This window comes from Leptodactylus fuscus, chromosome 6 (genome assembly GCF_031893055.1).
Source record: "Leptodactylus fuscus isolate aLepFus1 chromosome 6, aLepFus1.hap2, whole genome shotgun sequence".
In the NCBI taxonomy this organism is placed as follows: Eukaryota; Metazoa; Chordata; class Amphibia; order Anura; family Leptodactylidae; genus Leptodactylus; species Leptodactylus fuscus.
In genome coordinates, this window is record NC_134270.1 from 145,377,034 (window position 1) to 145,391,872 (window position 14,839).

Below are 14,839 nucleotides of genomic sequence, written 5' to 3' on the forward strand. Positions count from 1 at the left end.
TGGGAATACAAATACCCTCATTTCTTGCTACTGCCATATAGTGCCAGTTTCTGACTGGGAATTCAAAGAATATATTGGGGTTACGTGCACCCACAATTTTTACTACTGGTATACAGTGCCATTGTCTGACTGGGAATTCAAAGAGTATATTGGGAATACAAATACCCTCATTTCTTGCTACTGCCATATAGTGCCAGTGTCTGACTGGGAATTCAAAGAATATATTGGGGTTACGTGCACCCACAATTTTTACTACTGGTATACAGTGCCAATTTCTAACTAGGAATTCAAAATGCGCAAGGCTCCCGGAAAGGGACGTGGACGAGGCCGTGGGCGAGGTCGGGGGAATGGTTCTGGGGAGCAAGGTAGCAGTGAAGCCACAGGGCGTCCCGTGCCTACTCCTGTGGGGCAGCAAGCATTGCGCCACTCCACAGTGCCAGGGTTGCTTGCCACATTAACTAAACTGCAGGGTACAAACCTTAGTAGGCCCGAGAACCAGGAACAGGTCTTGCAATGGCTGTCAGAGAACGCTTACAGCACATTGTCCAGCAGCCAGTCAGACTCTGCCTCCTCTCCTCCTATTACCCAACAGTCTTGTCTTCCTTCCTCCCAAAATTCCGAAGCTTTACAGAACAATAACCCAAACTGTCCCTGCTCCCCAGAGCTGTTCTCCGCTCCTTTCATTGTCCCTCAACTTGCCTCTCCACGTCACGATTCCACGAACCTAACAGAGGAGCATCTGTATCCAGATGCTCAAACACTAGAGTCTCCTCCATCTCCGTTCGATTTGGTGGTGGATGACCAGCAACCCACCCTCATCGACGATGATGTGACGCAGTTGCCGTCAGGGCATCCAGTTGACCGGCGCATTGTGCGGGAGGAGGAGATGAGACAGGAGTTGGAAGAGGAAGTGGTGGATGATGAGGACACTGACCCGACCTGGACAGGGGGGATGTCAAGCGGGGAAAGTAGTGTGGATGTTGAGGCAGGTGCAGCACCAAAAAGGGTAGCTAGAGGCAGAGGCAGAGGTCAGCAGCTTAGGCGAAGCCAGGCCACACCCGGAATCTCCCAAGATGTTCCAGTTCGTACCCAGCCCCGAAAAACTCCCACCTCGAGGGCATGTTTCTCGAAGGTGTGGAGTTTTTTCAAGGAATGCGCCGAGGACAGATATAGTGTTGTCTGCACAATTTGCCTCTCGAAATTGATTAGGGGCTCTGAGAAGAGCAACCTGTCCACCACTTCAATGCGCCGTCATTTGGAATCCAAGCACTGGAATCAGTGGCAGGCAGCAACGGCAGGACAAAGGCCGACTGCCGTTCACGCCACTGCCACTGCCTCTGCCTCTGCCTCTGCCACTGCCACTGCTGACTGTGCTGGCGATGCACTCCAGAGGACGAGCCAGGACACCACTTCATCTGCCTCCGCCACTTTGTTGACTTCTACCTCATCCTCCCCTGGTCCTGTCTTATCTCCTTCTCCTGCACCATCAAAGGCACCATCAGGCGTTTCTTTACAACAACCCACCATCTCTCAGACATTGGAGCGGCGGCAGAAATACACTGCTAACCACCCACACGCGCAAGCCTTGAACGCCAACATCGCTAAACTGCTGGCCCAGGAGATGTTGGCGTTCCGGCTTGTTGAAACTCCCGCCTTCCTGGACCTGATGGCAACTGCGGCACCTCGCTATGCCGTCCCTAGCCGTCACTACTTCTCCCGGTGTGCCGTCCCCGCCTTGCACCAGCACGTGTCACTCAACATCAGGCGGGCCCTTAGTTCCGCGCTTTGCACAAAGGTCCACTTGACCACCGACGCGTGGACAAGTGCATGCGGACAGGGACGCTACATTTCACTGACGGCACACTGGGTGAATGTAGTTGAGGCTGGGACTGCTTCCCAAACTGGCCCGGTGTACCTCGTCTCCCCGCCTAACATTCCTGGCAGGGACACGAGAAGAACACCCCCCTCCTCCTCCTCCTCCTCTACCGCCTCCTCCTCCGCCACCGCCTCCTCCTCCGCCACCGCCTCCTCCTCCGCTGTTAGATTGACCCCAGCTACGAGTTGGAAACGTTGCAGCACTGGCGTTGGTAGACGTCAGCAGGCTGTGCTGAAGCTGATCAGCTTGGGGGACAGACAGCACACTGCCTCCGAGGTGAGGGATGCCCTCCTCGATGAGACGGCAATATGGTTTGAGCCGCTGCACCTGGGCCCAGGCATGGTCGTTTGTGATAACGGCCGGAACCTGGTAGCAGCTCTGGAGCTTGCCGGACTCCAACATGTTCCATGCCTGGCCCACGTCTTCAACCTAGTGGTGCAACGTTTCCTAAAGAGCTACCCCAATGTTCCAGAGCTACTGGTGAAAGTGCGGCGCATGTGCGCCCACTTTCGCAAGTCGACAGTAGCCGCTGCTAGCTTAAAATCTCTCCAGCAACGCCTGCATGTGCCACAACACCGGCTTTTGTGCGACGTCCCCACACGCTGGAACTCAACGTTTCAGATGTTGAATAGAGTGGTTGAGCAGCAGAGACCTTTGATGGAATACCAGCTACAAAACCCTAGGGTGCCACAAAGTCAGCTGCCTCAGTTTCACATCCATGAGTGGCCATGGATGAGAGACCTTTGTGACATCCTACGGGTCTTTGAGGAGTCCACAAGGAGGGTGAGCTCTGAGGATGCGATGGTGAGCCTTACAATCCCGCTCTTGTGTGTTCTGAGAGAATCCCTGATTGACATCAGGGATAACTCAGATCACACAGAGGAGTTAGGGATAGCATCCGATCCGTCACAGCTGGAGAGTAGGTCCACACATCTGTCCGCTTCACTGCGTTTAATGGAGGAGGAGGAGGAGGAGGAGGAGGAAGAAGAGTTGTCCGATGATGTGATGGTGATACAGGAGGCTTCCGGGCAACTTCGAATCGTCCCATTGTTGCAGCGCGGATGGGTAGACATGGAGGATGAGGAGGAAATGGAGATTGAACTTTCCGGTGGGGCCAGAGGAGTCATGCCAACTAACACTGTGGCAGACATGGCTGAGTTCATGTTGGGGTGCTTTACAACCGACAAGCGTATTGTCAAAATCATGGAGGACAACCAGTACTGGATCTTTGCTATCCTTGACCCCCGGTATAAAAACAACATCTCGTCTTTTATTCCGGTAGAGGGGAGGGCCAATCGCATCAATGCTTGCCACAGGCAATTGGTGCAGAATATGATGGAGATGTTTCCAGCATGTGACGTTGGCGGCAGGGAGGGCAGTTCCTCCAGTAGGCAACCAAGTTCTCACCGGTCCACACAAACGAGGGGCACACTGTCTAAGGTCTGGGACACCTTGATGGCACCCCCTCGCCAAAGTGCCGCCACGGAGGGTCCTAGTGTCACCAGGCGTGAGAAGTATAGGCGCATGTTGCGGGAATACCTTTCCGACCACAGCCCTGTCCTCTCCGACCCCTCTGCGCCCTACACGTATTGGGTGTCGAAGTTGGACCTGTGGCTTGAACTTGCCCTATATGCCTTGGAGGTGCTGTCCTGTCCTGCCGCCAGCGTCCTATCTGAGAGGGTGTTCAGTGCAGCCGGTGGCATCATCACTGACAAGCGCACCCGTCTGTCAGCTGAGAGTGCCGACCGGCTCACTTTGATAAAAATGAACCACCACTGGGTAGAGCCGTCATTTTTGTGCCCACCTGTGTAAAGCACCCCAACATGAAACTCCATGTCTGTACTCAACCTCTCCAATTCCTCCGCATCCTCATACTCATCCACCATAAGCGTTGCACAATTCTGCTAATACTAGGCTCCCTCCACCCTGATTTCCCCCAACTCTGCTGGTTAGAGGCTCCCTCCACCATGAATTTGCCCAAACTGGGCTGTTTAGAGGCTCCCTCCACCATGAATTGGTCCAAACTGGGTTTTTTAGAGGCTCCCTCCACCATGAATTTGCCCAAACTGGGCTGTTTAGAGGCTCCCTCCACCATGAATTGGTCCAAACTGGGCTGGTTAGAGGCTCCCTCCACCATGAATTTCCCAAAACTTGGCTGTTTAGAGGCTCCCTCCACCATGAATTTGCCCAAACTGGGCTGTTTAGAGGCTCCCTCCACCATTAATTGGTCCAAACTGGGCTGGTTAGAGGCTCCCTCCACCATGAATTTGCCCAAACTGGGGTGGTTAGAGGCTCCCTCCACCATTAATTGGTCCAAACTGGGCTGGTTAGAGGCTCCCTCCACCATGAATTTCCCAAAACTTGGCTGTTTAGAGGCTCCCTCCACCATTAATTGGTCCAAACTGGGCTGGTTAGAGGCTCCCTCCACCATGAATTTGCCCAAACTGGGCTGTTTAGAGGCTCCCTCCACCATTAATTGGTCCAAACTGGGCTGGTTAGAGGCTCCCTCCACCATGAATTTGCCCAAACTGGGCTGTTTAGAGGCTCCCTCCACCATGAATTGGTCCAAACTGGGGTGGTTAGAGGCTCCCTCCACCATGAATTGGTCCAAACTGGGGTGGTTAGAGGCTCCCTCCACCATTAATTGGTCCAAACTGGGCTGGTTAGAGGCTCCCTCCACCATGAATTTGCCCAAACTGGGCTGTTTAGAGGCTCCCTCCACCATTAATTGGTCCAAACTGGGCTGGTTAGAGGCTCCCTCCACCATGAATTTGCCCAAACTGGGCTGTTTAGAGGCTCCCTCCACCATGAATTGGTCCAAACTGGGGTGGTTAGAGGCTCCCTCCACCATGAATTGGTCCAAACTGGGGTGGTTAGAGGCTCCCTCCACCATTAATTGGTCCAAACTGGGCTGGTTAGAGGCTCCCTCCACCATTAATTGGTCCAAACTGGGCTGGTTAGAGGCTCCCTCCACCATGAATTTGCCCAAACTGGGGTGGTTAGAGGCTCCCTCCACCATTAATTGGTCCAAACTGGGCTGGTTAGAGGCTCCCTCCACAATTAATTGGTCCAAACTGGGCTAATTAGAGGCTCCCTCCACCATGAATTGGTCCAAACTGGGTTTTTTAGAGGCTCCCTCCACCATGAATTTGCCCAAACTGGGCTGTTTAGAGGCTCCCTCCACCATGAATTGGTCCAAACTGGGCTGGTTAGAGGCTCCCTCCACCATGAATTGGTCCAAACTGGGCTGGTTAGAGGCTCCCTCCACCATGAATTTGCCCAAACTGGGGTGGTTAGAGGCTCCCTCCACCATTAATTGGTCCAAACTGGGCTGGTTAGAGGCTCCCTCCACAATTAATTGGTCCAAACTGGGCTAATTAGAGGCTCCCTCCACCATGAATTGGTCCAAACTGGGTTTTTTAGAGGCTCCCTCCACCATGAATTTGCCCAAACTGGGCTGTTTAGAGGCTCCCTCCACCATGAATTGGTCCAAACTGGGCTGGTTAGAGGCTCCCTCCACCATGAATTTCCCAAAACTTGGCTGTTTAGAGGCTCCCTCCACCATTAATTGGTCCAAACTGGGCTGGTTAGAGGCTCCCTCCACCATTAATTGGTCCAAACTGGGCTGGTTAGAGGCTCCCTCCACCATTAATTGGTCCAAACTGGGCTGGTTAGAGGCTCCCTCCACCATGAATTTCCCAAAACTTGGCTGTTTAGAGGCTCCCTCCACCATTAATTGGTCCAAACTGGGCTGGTTAGAGGCTCCCTCCACCATGAATTTGCCCAAACTGGGCTGTTTAGAGGCTCCCTCCACCATGAATTGGTCCAAACTGGGTTTTTTAGAGGCTCCCTCCACCATTAATTGGTCCAAACTGGGCTGGTTAGAGGCTCCCTCCACAATTAATTGGTCCAAACTGGGCTAATTAGAGGCTCCCTCCACCATGAATTGGTCCAAACTGGGTTTTTTAGAGGCTCCCTCCACCATGAATTTGCCCAAACTGGGCTGTTTAGAGGCTCCCTCCACCATGAATTGGTCCAAACTGGGCTGGTTAGAGGCTCCCTCCACCATGAATTGGTCCAAACTGGGGTGGTTAGAGGCTCCCTCCACCATTAATTGGTCCAAACTGGGCTGGTTAGAGGCTCCCTCCACCATTAATTGGTCCAAACTGGGCTGGTTAGAGGCTCCCTCCACCATGAATTTGCCCAAACTGGGGTGGTTAGAGGCTCCCTCCACCATTAATTGGTCCAAACTGGGCTGGTTAGAGGCTCCCTCCACAATTAATTGGTCCAAACTGGGCTAATTAGAGGCTCCCTCCACCATGAATTGGTCCAAACTGGGTTTTTTAGAGGCTCCCTCCACCATGAATTTGCCCAAACTGGGCTGTTTAGAGGCTCCCTCCACCATGAATTGGTCCAAACTGGGCTGGTTAGAGGCTCCCTCCACCATGAATTTCCCAAAACTTGGCTGTTTAGAGGCTCCCTCCACCATGAATTTGCCCAAACTGGGCTGTTTAGAGGCTCCCTCCACCATTAATTGGTCCAAACTGGGCTGGTTAGAGGCTCCCTCCACCATGAATTTGCCCAAACTGGGGTGGTTAGAGGCTCCCTCCACCATTAATTGGTCCAAACTGGGCTGGTTAGAGGCTCCCTCCACCATGAATTTCCCAAAACTTGGCTGTTTAGAGGCTCCCTCCACCATTAATTGGTCCAAACTGGGCTGGTTAGAGGCTCCCTCCACCATGAATTTGCCCAAACTGGGCTGTTTAGAGGCTCCCTCCACCATTAATTGGTCCAAACTGGGCTGGTTAGAGGCTCCCTCCACCATGAATTTGCCCAAACTGGGCTGTTTAGAGGCTCCCTCCACCATGAATTGGTCCAAACTGGGGTGGTTAGAGGCTCCCTCCACCATGAATTGGTCCAAACTGGGGTGGTTAGAGGCTCCCTCCACCATTAATTGGTCCAAACTGGGCTGGTTAGAGGCTCCCTCCACCTTGAATTTCCCAAAACTTGGCTGTTTAGAGGCTCCCTCCACCATTAATTGGTCCAAACTGGGCTGGTTAGAGGCTCCCTCCACCATGAATTTGCCCAAACTGGGCTGTTTAGAGGCTCCCTCCACCATGAATTTGCCCAAACTGGGCTGTTTAGAGGCTCCCTCCACCATGAATTGGTCCAAACTGGGCTGGTTAGAGGCTCCCTCCACCATGAATTTCCCAAAACTTGGCTGTTTAGAGGCTCCCTCCACCATTAATTGGTCCAAACTGGGCTGGTTAGAGGCTCCCTCCACCATGAATTTGCCCAAACTGGGGTGGTTAGAGGCTCCCTCCACCATTAATTGGTCCAAACTGGGCTGGTTAGAGGCTCCCTCCACCATTAATTGGTCCAAACTGGGCTGGTTAGAGGCTCCCTCCACCATTAATTGGTCCAAACTGGGCTGGTTAGAGGCTCCCTCCACCATGAATTTCCCAAAACTTGGCTGTTTAGAGGCTCCCTCCACCATTAATTGGTCCAAACTGGGCTGGTTAGAGGCTCCCTCCACCATGAATTTGCCCAAACTGGGCTGTTTAGAGGCTCCCTCCACCATGAATTGGTCCAAACTGGGTTTTTTAGAGGCTCCCTCCACCATTAATTGGTCCAAACTGGGCTGGTTAGAGGCTCCCTCCACAATTAATTGGTCCAAACTGGGCTAATTAGAGGCTCCCTCCACCATGAATTGGTCCAAACTGGGTTTTTTAGAGGCTCCCTCCACCATGAATTTGCCCAAACTGGGCTGTTTAGAGGCTCCCTCCACCATGAATTGGTCCAAACTGGGCTGGTTAGAGGCTCCCTCCACCATGAATTGGTCCAAACTGGGGTGGTTAGAGGCTCCCTCCACCATTAATTGGTCCAAACTGGGCTGGTTAGAGGCTCCCTCCACCATTAATTGGTCCAAACTGGGCTGGTTAGAGGCTCCCTCCACCATGAATTTGCCCAAACTGGGGTGGTTAGAGGCTCCCTCCACCATTAATTGGTCCAAACTGGGCTGGTTAGAGGCTCCCTCCACAATTAATTGGTCCAAACTGGGCTAATTAGAGGCTCCCTCCACCATGAATTGGTCCAAACTGGGTTTTTTAGAGGCTCCCTCCACCATGAATTTGCCCAAACTGGGCTGTTTAGAGGCTCCCTCCACCATGAATTGGTCCAAACTGGGCTGGTTAGAGGCTCCCTCCACCATGAATTTCCCAAAACTTGGCTGTTTAGAGGCTCCCTCCACCATGAATTTGCCCAAACTGGGCTGTTTAGAGGCCCCCTCCACCATTAATTGGTCCAAACTGGGCTGGTTAGAGGCTCCCTCCACCATGAATTTGCCCAAACTGGGGTGGTTAGAGGCTCCCTCCACCATTAATTGGTCCAAACTGGGCTGGTTAGAGGCTCCCTCCACCATGAATTTCCCAAAACTTGGCTGTTTAGAGGCTCCCTCCACCATTAATTGGTCCAAACTGGGCTGGTTAGAGGCTCCCTCCACCATGAATTTGCCCAAACTGGGCTGTTTAGAGGCTCCCTCCACCATTAATTGGTCCAAACTGGGCTGGTTAGAGGCTCCCTCCACCATGAATTTGCCCAAACTGGGCTGTTTAGAGGCTCCCTCCACCATGAATTGGTCCAAACTGGGGTGGTTAGAGGCTCCCTCCACCATGAATTGGTCCAAACTGGGGTGGTTAGAGGCTCCCTCCACCATTAATTGGTCCAAACTGGGCTGGTTAGAGGCTCCCTCCACCTTGAATTTCCCAAAACTTGGCTGTTTAGAGGCTCCCTCCACCATTAATTGGTCCAAACTGGGCTGGTTAGAGGCTCCCTCCACCATGAATTTGCCCAAACTGGGCTGTTTAGAGGCTCCCTCCACCATGAATTTGCCCAAACTGGGCTGTTTAGAGGCTCCCTCCACCATGAATTGGTCCAAACTGGGCTGGTTAGAGGCTCCCTCCACCATGAATTTCCCAAAACTTGGCTGTTTAGAGGCTCCCTCCACCATTAATTGGTCCAAACTGGGCTGGTTAGAGGCTCCCTCCACCATGAATTTGCCCAAACTGGGGTGGTTAGAGGCTCCCTCCACCATTAATTGGTCCAAACTGGGCTGGTTAGAGGCTCCCTCCACCATTAATTGGTCCAAACTGGGCTAATTAGAGGCTCCCTCCACCATGAATTGGTCCAAACTGGGTTTTTTAGAGGCTCCCTCCACCATGAATTTGCCCAAACTGGGCTGTTTAGAGGCTCCCTCCACCATGAATTGGTCCAAACTGGGCTGGTTAGAGGCTCCCTCCACCATGAATTGGTCCAAACTGGGCTGGTTAGAGGCTCCCTCCACCATGAATTTCCCAAAACTTGGCTGTTTAGAGGCTCCCTCCACCATTAATTGGTCCAAACTGGGCTGGTTAGAGGCTCCCTCCACCATGAATTGGTCCAAACTGGGGTTTTTAGAGGCTCCCTCCACCATGAATTGGTCCAAACTGGGGTTTTTAGAGTCTCCCTCCACCATGAATTGGTCCAAACTGGGGTTTTTAGAGTCTCCCTCCACCATGAATTGGTCCAAACTGGGGTTTTTAGAGGCTCCCTCCACCATGAATTTGCCCAAACTCTGCTGGTTTGAGGCTCAATCCACCCTGATTTTCAAAACAAATGTTGGTGCCAACCTCAACTTACTACAAGGGCCAAATTCACTGCTGGTGACAAGCTCTCCTCACTGCAAGTGCCAAATACACATGTTTCAAGGTGTTTTCCTACTGTCAGAGAGGTGGTATTGAGTGTGTAAAGTGTGTAGTTGTTAGGCTGTGATGTTGGGGTAATAGAGGGTCTTTGGTGTGTTAGATGCCCCCAGACATGCTTCCCCTGCTGTCCCAGTGTCATTCCAGAGGTGTTGGCATCATTTCCTGGGGTGTCATAGTGGACTTGGTGACCCTCCAGACACGGATTTGGGTTTCCCCCTTAACGAGTATCTGTTCCCCATAGACTATAATGGGGTTCGAAACCCGTTCGAACACACGAACATTGAGCGGCTGTTCGAATCGAATTTCGAACCTCGAACATTTTAGTGTTCGCTCATCTCTACTTTTGTTAGGTCAACAAAATAAAACCAATAAAAACAATACGAAACAGGGAAGAGAGGGAGAAAATAGAATGTTTTTTTCCACCCGTTATAGCCCGCAATTCAATTCTATCAAACAGATTATACAGCAAAATCTGTGTATTTTGGAGGTGGATCAGATAACAAGAAATATCCTGAGCGATGGAATTTCTTTTGTATCCAAAAGAGCAGCAACATTGGGCAATATTTTATCGCCGAGTTGCCTTCCAGTGGTCACGAAGGGTGAAAGACGCAGGAAGGGCAACTTCAAATGTGGCTCTCCCAAATGTAAAATGTGTAAACACACGGAAATTAAGGGTGAAGTAAGTAGTTATATGGCAAATTTCAGATGGCTTATTCAGTGTTATGACCCGGTCTCAGCAGTCTCGGCCTGTTAGGTTCAGGCGCAGAGTGTCCGGACGGCATTCAGCGCGTGAACCACCTGATGCACGGCAGGGGAATGTTCACACCAGACATGCAGTTTCTGCTCTGGCATTCGAGCGTGGACCACGTGGTGAGTGGCCTGATGGATCAGTGCCTGGTGTGTCTTGGCCTCTGAAAGGGTTAAGTTGCAGTGCTGAATACTTTACAGGCCATGGGCGAGGCCTTCTCCTTACTATATAAGGCTGTTGCACATGCTATCTGATGCCGGTCTTAAACGTCTGTACCTGTGCTCTAGTATGGTCTGTTGTCTAAGCTGTTACCATCTGCATCCCGGCCCATCCAGTTTCTTGCTCCTGTTCACACAGGACTGGTTAGCTAAGTATTGAGCTCCTATCCAGACATAGTGTTCCGGGAGCATCGAGCCCTAGGTATTTTTCTGTTTGGAAGTTTGGAATTTTGGTAGGGGTTTTTTGTGTGTGATCCTAAGTTCTGTTTTTCCCTATCCCTTGCTTAGTTCAGTTATTCTGTGTTTCACGTTTATTCTCTTCCTATGCTTTTGTGTTCTCATGTTCACCGTTAGTCCGCGTCTGGACATCCGTGGGGGGCTTGTTCTGTATCTGTCTCTCCTTCGTAAACGTGAAGCTAGACAGGGGCTCTATTTCCCTTGGTAGGTTAGCTACTTCTCCGGCTGTGCTCGTGCCCATTCAGGCAAGTTAGTCGGGCCCACGGCTACTTCTAGTTGTGCGAGGCAGGGTGTAGGAGGATCCACACTAGAAATCCAAACTGCTCATACTTCCGATTTTGTTTTCTTTTGGTGTGTTTTTCCTGTACTGTTCTGAGAAGTTATCAGTCAGGGGCCAGTCCGTAGTCAAGGATCCCGAGACCATAACATTCAGTCACATATTGATTGTAACAGTAACAATGTTATATATTGTATTAAGTGCACAGAGTGCAGGTTGGATTACATAGGCTGTACCTCTAGGGATCTAAAGGTCCGAATCTCGGAACACATAAGAGATTGTAGTAAAGCAGCTTCAGACAACATGTCAGGGGCATCTCGACATTTTTCAGTTACACATGATGGAAACACTCGGAGTCTTCAGTTTTTTGGACTAGAGAAAATTCAGAAACCATTGAGAGGGGGAGACATGAAAGCGCTCCTTTTGAAAAGGGAGGCGTGGCACATTCTAAAGTTTAATAGTCGTGTGCCATATGGCATGAATATAAAATCAGATTTATCGTTTATTTATTAAAAATTCTGTTGGTTATCTTTATCCCAATCGGTATTCTACTGTAAGGTAGTAAGTTAGTTAGTGAATTTAGTTAAAACTATAAACAAGAACTGTATTGTACTAATATTTACATAATATTGATACTAATAACCATATATATAAAAATATAAAAAAATAAAAAAATAAAAAATAAAATAAAAAAATATATAAAAAAATAAAGAATAAGAAAATACATAAATACAAAAATACAAAAATAGATCTTCATTAAAAATTAAATAATAAAAAATATCAATTGCAAGAATAAAATGTATAAAATAAAAAACACAAAAAAACATGAATATATTTTTTAATGCTGTTGAGGATTATTAGGATTGCGGGGTAGATACCGCAGTAAATGTGTAATGTTAAAGGATAACCATAGGGCTATTTAAACGTCATGTTTTTATTTAGATTGAAAGCCACAGTAGAAGACCGGAGATAAAGGTATTTCATAATTAAAAGTTTCAATGGATGCAGAGGCTGTTAGACTCTATGATTGTATGTATTTAATGTGTTGGTTTTATTCCAAGCCAGAGGTAAGGTAGTTTTTATCGATATTCTCGGGCAGGTTTACAGGGATGTCACTTCTAGTATATGGAGCCTATAGTGAGTAATACGTATATAGCTTGTGATTTATAAACATGGCAGTGTATACGATTGGTGTCTATATTCTATCTATGCCTATTATTCCATACGAGAATGTTTCACTTAATTGAGGGAATTCTTATACACAAGAGGTTACATAGATGCATTTGTGTATATGGGATTCCTCTATTGGTCAGTTTATACCACGTGACCTGGAAGATTCAAACAACGGGTTTTGACCATATAACAAGGTACAAGATTACATGATCATATGTTGCAAAGGATTCCTTAATAGCTAGGATTTGGACTTTCATGGTTTTCTTCTCCAAATAGTATTTTGTTGCCCTGAATAAGGTGTTAAGAGCTTTATGGATTGACGATTAGACGTGTAGTTTGAAAGAACTTTATTTAAACTCATGTTGACAACTAATTGCTGCTGCGGGTTCAGGTGTGGGGTAAAATGGATACCATATATAAGGCTGATAATTTCAGACAAGGTTATGCTATGATTAAGGGGGAGCTACCCCCAGAAACGCGTAAGCGATTCATTTAAATCACGTGTGTTTTTTCTGTCTAACACTGGATGTTTTGTGGACTATCTGTTTTTAAAAAGAAATGTTGAAATAAAAGTTTGAAGATTTTTTAGACTTCGGAGTGCTGCAAGCTTATCTCTCCTTGCTATTGCGTCTTCACTATGATAAGGTCCCTTAGGTCCAGGGACGGAGTTTGGCACCTCCTGAAAGTCATCTACAAGGGGTAAGAAACAGTCCAACTTCTTTGTTTTATTTTCATAGTTTTGATGCCTTCAGTGTAAATCTACAATTTTCATAGTCATGAAAATGCAGAAAACTCTTTGAATGAGAGGGTGTGTCCAAACTTTTGGTCTGTACTGTATGTCCTCATAAGGCTGCTTCTATCTCTACATTCTGCCACTGGGTCACTGTATGGCTTTATAAGGCTCCTACAACCTCCACACTCTGCCACTAGGTCAGTGTATGGCCTTCTCATGCTGTTGCTCCTTCCACACTCTGCCACTGGGTGACTTTTTGGCTTCATAAGGCTAATGCAAACTCCATAGTCTTCCATTGGTTCACTGTATGGCCTCCTAAGGCTGCTTCAATGTCCACACTGGGCTACTGTATAGCTTCCTCATGATGCTGCAACCTCCACAGTCTTCCACTGGGTCATATTATGGCCTTATTAGACTGCTTCAATCTCCACACTCTGCCACTGGATCACTATATGACCTCCTCACACTAGTGCAACCTCTACACTCTGCCATTGGGTTAATGAATCGCCTCATAAGGCTACTGCAACCTACAAATTCTGATACTTGTTCACTATATGGCATTACAAGGCTGCCACTTTCTGCTACTGGGTCACTGTATGACCTCTTCACACTACCTACACCAGCCCATTCTGCCACTGGATCACTGTAGGAAGCAGCTAATGTGTCCTCCAGATCTTGACTGGGCACTAGCTGCTGACTGTCCTGTAGTAGGTCATCCCCACAGCATAGAGTATTTCTGTAACTGAGGAAGCAAAAATTTACAGAGGCAGGTTGAGGACACGTGAGGGTACAGGTCCTGTTCCCAGGCCATGCCAACTAAGGGTTGTGTCTGATAAACCCACTGATTCTTCATTGAGGGTGTCTTGTGTGACTTGGGATAAAGTGGATAACCTAGTCAACCAGTCTACAACTGTTGGGTTGCTGGTCAAGACATAACCGCTACTTGTCACTGGGTTTTTAGGCCTCTGTAAGTGACCCCTGATGCCACGCCCACTTACTCTTCTGTGACTTGTGCCTGCACCAGAAATATTTATATATTTATATTATATTCCTGTGGCCCTCCTCTGTGCATGGCCTGCTGCTTCTCTGTCTGATTTACTGTTAGATCAAAAATTGTAATTATAAAGGGAATTAATACAGGGCAAAAAGGAATGTAATTTTTTACATTGAATTGAATAAGCCCTTTATTTCTACATTGAAGAGAATAAGACCCTTATTTCTTTCACCATTAATGAATACCTTAAAAAAGGCATAGATTATTGGATAAGAATTATGTTTTGTTTTGTTTTGTTTTTTTGCCAGTACTGTACCTCAAAGTGGCCTGTAATTTTCAACTTGGAACAGAACGGCGAATCTGCCCCTTATCTCTTTCCCACTAATAAACACCTTTAAATAAGTGATAGAAATACCGCTAACTGCAGAGATTAGTGGCTAAGAATTATTGATTTTTACCATGACTGTATTGACAAATAGCCTGTAAATCTATACTCTGAACACAATGGCATATATGACACTAATTTATTTCCCTACTAATAAATGCTTTTAAAAAGGCATGAGAACAGATGAGTACAGGTATTAGGGGATGATAATTCACAGTTTTTCCCTGTACTGCAATGTAACAGGCTTGTTGTGTTTCACCTTGAACACACAGGTATGAGTAATGAGCAGCAGTATAACGGCAGTGAGCGCTGCAATGTATATTAGGATTCTTGATGTTAATGATGCCGCAACCACCCCATATTCTTGTTTGATTTCCTCCCTATAGTTTCCCTACACTTGTAATTCTCTTTCCCTGAACTTCTTTTCGTTTCCTATCACTGCCTCTAGCTCTTGCT